Source organism: Epinephelus fuscoguttatus, linkage group LG15 (assembly GCF_011397635.1).
Source record: "Epinephelus fuscoguttatus linkage group LG15, E.fuscoguttatus.final_Chr_v1".
Taxonomy (NCBI): Eukaryota; Metazoa; Chordata; class Actinopteri; order Perciformes; family Serranidae; genus Epinephelus; species Epinephelus fuscoguttatus.
Window position 1 is genome coordinate 3,113,462 of NC_064766.1, and position 4,585 is coordinate 3,118,046.

A 4,585-nucleotide genomic window follows, 5' to 3' on the forward strand; every position below is an offset into this window, starting at 1 on the left:
GAAAACAGGTAGCCGGAGCATCACCAAGTAAATCACATCTGAGATGGCTAGGTCAAGTGCTGAGATGGACGGAACAGGGCCGGATCATGAGAGTCGCCTTACGATGGACACCACCAGGCAAAAGACAACCTAGGAGGCCCAAAACCACCTGGTGGAGAACAGTGACACTGGAGGTGGAGGAGTCATAAACATTTCATGGGGAGAGGTACAACATGCTGCCAAGGACAGAAGTAAAGGAAAAGGACAGCAAATAAACAAGTAAGCTACAAATACATATGAAGAACATAAAATGGGAGAAAGTTTTATTTCTCTCCATGGTACCAAAGTTAATACAGTTCCTCGAGGCTGCAGAGAGGGAAGTTTGTCCCAAAGCTTGCTGCTGTATTTATTCCCTACATCTCAATGAAGATTGCTTCACTCAACTGTGAAGGTGACTACAGACGGAGATGGATTCCACCACAAAATGAGAGTGGGTAGGGTCCGGTTTTGGAAAGGCCCTTTGACTTACCAAACACAGGTGTAACTAACAGTACTAATGCTGTATTGCAGCCATGGAGCCATAGCCATTTTAGCTTTCAAAGATGTGCTTGACAGAAACAAAATACTGGGAACCAAAGGAACGCAACTTCCTAAGAACACTGAGCTATGCAGCAACTTTGGAATAGTGGCCACAGTCAGAGGTGCAGGTCATGTGACATGCTGGGGACAAAAAAAAAAGAAAGAAAAAAAGACTGTGTGCATTCGTGTCGGTGAAGATTCTTAGTCATCCAGGTCATGGTAATCGTAAGTGCTATATCGTAGGCAACTGGACTGGAAATTGCATCTGCAGTTCTCTTTATTGTTATTCTTATAGTTTGTAATATTTATGATTATTTTTTTCACTTAAACAATTAATATTCCCATTTTTACTGTTCAACTGGTCACTGGTTACTTGAATGCACTGTCATCCGCCACTGCGATTCACGTTAAACAGCTGTAAATGAGCTGTCAAGATGTCATCTTTGGGTCAGTCGATGTAATGTCTGCTGCACAGAGGACTGTGGGTCAGAATAGTCAGAAAAGCATGCAGACTTGCACACTGCAAATCCAACAGGATGTAGTAGAACATCCACCACAGAAACCTGAGGAGCTTTTTCAGTATATCTGTCTGGTGAGTAACTATTAGTGAAATGAATGGGGAGCCATTTGGAAAGAGGAAACAAACAACAGGTTTTAAAAGGAGCCTGACTTGGTATCAACTCCATCCCTATGCTGTCTTAAAGCTTGTGTGTCCTGGTTTGCTTGCAATTTAATTATAATTGCCTTATATTATCAGAATAACTTTTTCATGTTAACAGATCAATGCTGTATATACTGTATATTTATACTTTTTCAGATAAATTATACTCTAATTGAGGTACAGTATTTGTATATGGAATCTTTTATGTTGTGTTACTAGGGCAACAGCTTTGGTAGCCTATCTGTTACTTCTAGGGTTAGGGGTTAGGGTTATTCCTGTCAGCTACTGGGTTAAAAACATTCAGACAGAAAACACATTTAGAGTGTTGAAACAGTCTATAGCTGTAAATGGAATATACACGTGATAAAGTAATGACACTTGCTCTGGAATGAAACTCATATCAGGATGTTCCAAAAGTCCATCCATCAGGCTGTAAACTGCTGCAATAACACACACACACACACACACACACACACACACACACACACACACACACACACACACACACACACACACACACACACACGGCACAGGGGAAATGACATTGTGCTAACACATATATAGTCACCCTTGGAAATCTTTGCGTCTTCAGTACTGCAGCAGGAGGGGGTGAGTACAGCAACCTGTCTTGTCCTCACAAAGGCATTGTTATAGAATGGAAACCTTTCTGTTTAGTGTTTAAATGTCCCTTGCTGTCCTGTCTAATTTATGATGTGTCCTGAATAATGTGCAGGATCACTGAGGCAATAAATGCTGAGATATGTTTTGATGTGGCTCAGAGATGAGGAGAAGGGAGAACCTGTTGGTAGGTGCAGTGACAGGGGGAAGTGCTGCCTAAGTCACATTATTTCTCTAAATTTAGTAATGAATAACATCTTCAATTCTGCATTAAATTTCCTCAAAATATTGAATGGTTAGTCACATGAGATTGAGTAGTGTATTATATTGTAACTAAGACTTACAGTATGCATCTCTGATAGCACTGTTAGATGAAGTGAATTTAAGTGTATGTTAACTGTGAAGTGGAGTGTAGATGCATGCAACGGTATGCTGACTGATGATTTGATGTAAAATAACAGCAACATTTTGCCACATTTGGCATGAACTTTTTAAGGTCACTTTTTACCACATTTACAGCAATATTTGAAATATGTTAATTATAATGTCACAGTTAAATCTAAATATCAAATGTTAAACCTAAATGTTGAATCTAAATCTAAATATTAAATCTAAATGTTAAATCTGAATCTAAATGTTCAATGTTAAATCTAAATGTGCTTGGGGAAACGAAATATTTAGCTAATATGCAAATGCTCACTGCTGTTTGTCGGAAGTACCAAAATAAAAGCCCAGGTGGTCATACTGTGTTTATAGCATCAAATAACAAATTAAAACCAAACTAATTGGAGAAAATGAACACTTGAACATACATCGTGTGATAATAACTACCTAAAATGACAGAAATTTTATTTGACGTGTACTTTGAGTTTGGTTTTAATTAGTTATTTGAAGCTATAAACACAGTCTGACCATCCGGGCTTTTATTTTGGTACTTCTGGCGACTGGCAGTGTGTATTTGCATATTAGCTAAATATTTAGTTTCCCCAAGAACATTTAGATTTAACATTTAACATTTAGATTTAGATTTAACAATCAGATTTGGGGCGTTGGTGGCTGAGTGGTAGAGCAGGCGCCCCATGTATAAGGCTGTTGCTGTAGCGGCCCGGGTTCGAGTCCAGCCTGTGGCCCTTTGCTGCATGTCATCCCCCCTCTCTCTCCTCCTTTCACACTTAACTGTCCTGTCCATTAAAGGCAAAAAATGCCCAAAAAAATATCTTAAAAAAACCCATTTAGATTTACAAATGGCACCCCATAGCCACAACACTGCAAAAGACTGACTGTAAATGCTGAATTCACCAGTTTCCTGAACTTTGTCCCATCAAAGACTAACTGACTGGAGCTAAACCTCTTCACTCTCTGCTAAATGACAATATACTGTAGCCTACTTTATCTTTCAGGTTGCCTGTGTTATAATAACACATTCTCACTCCAGCCTTGTCACTATTTGATGTTTGGTCATGGACTTTCCACGTCATATGACGTGCAGGGTACCCTGGGCGCATTGGTTGTTGATGTTCTGGGGCGCCATGTCAACTTCAGCCTGTTACATGCATTGTCTGATTTCAAAATACACTTCTGTTTAGAAAAAAAGAACAGGGTTTGGCTTTGCAATCTTACAGGAAGCAAACGCTGGCCTCCCAGGTAAAAGTTGGTGGTTGTTGGACCCATCCACCACCACTCCTGCCCTCCCTACTTGGACTTTTGCTCCCTTATGTCATTTTGCTGGTAACACATAGTTGCAGATCTGAATGGATAGAACTCTCAGGAAGATTTTATTTGGCATCTGTCCTAACACCTCCCAACACTGTGTCTCTCACAAACAGTATTATATCTGGTGGTATGACTCTGTTCTCTGACCTCTCTGCCTTTCCTTGGGCCTATGCAGAAAGCCAAAGGTGCAGAGAGGACACATACACTTCCACAGGCATGCAAGAAAAGCCTGAGGCAGAGAGAGCATGCCTCCCTGCTTTTCCATGTACCTATAAGGAAAGTCTAACGCAGGGAGAGCAGCAGCAAAGACCCCCGGGAGCAGAGCACAGCATCACTGACAGAAATGACATGATATGTCAGACACAACAAGAAAAGGAGGAGCTGGGGTGGAGGCAGGTTGCAAAGCTGCTTGCAGTGGAAGCAGCAACAGTAGGCAGGCCAGAGCAGTTTAAATAAGGCACCCTGAATGAGATTTGCCAATTGGTTGCATAAAAGGACTCATTAGATCTATCAGCTGACTACCTTGCCTTAATCAGGCACTCCATCAGTTGAATGGGCTGCTTGAGATCAGCTCATGTAGCTTGGATGTGGCCCTGCTGCTGTTGCCACCTGATCTGAAAATTTTGACTTCTTGATGATTAAGGTGTGTTGGTGTCTTCTCCTTAGTGTTGTATTGTGTCAAAATGTACATTTTGAAAATGATCTGAACTTAATTTGGCTGCAAAGTAAGATACATCAGATAACTGAATTAGGGCAGCTCACAGATTCATGAGGAACAATACAACCCTCCATGTGTTACAAACATAAAGCATGAGGTTTCAAAGACATGATAGGGACCAACTTTGAGGTCTAATGAAAATATGGTGGAGACCTTTAGCAAGAAGAAAGCTGCTGAATGGTTTATCCTTGGTAGATTTGTTAGAAAGTGTAATGATGGCAGTCTGGATACATATTGTCAGATACAGAGAAACAGTTAAGGTCATGTTGAATTCATTCTTTGGAGGAATGTGTGATGTCTCTTTCATTTCAGACACT

General features: G+C 40.6%; 1 protein-coding gene across 2 annotated transcripts in view; it reads right to left on the reverse strand.

Moving 5' to 3' along the window:
• LOC125902819 (uncharacterized) overlaps nucleotides 1–4,585 on the reverse strand; it is a 282,334-nt gene that overhangs the window by 175,262 nt on the left and 102,487 nt on the right. The window lies entirely within an intron of this gene.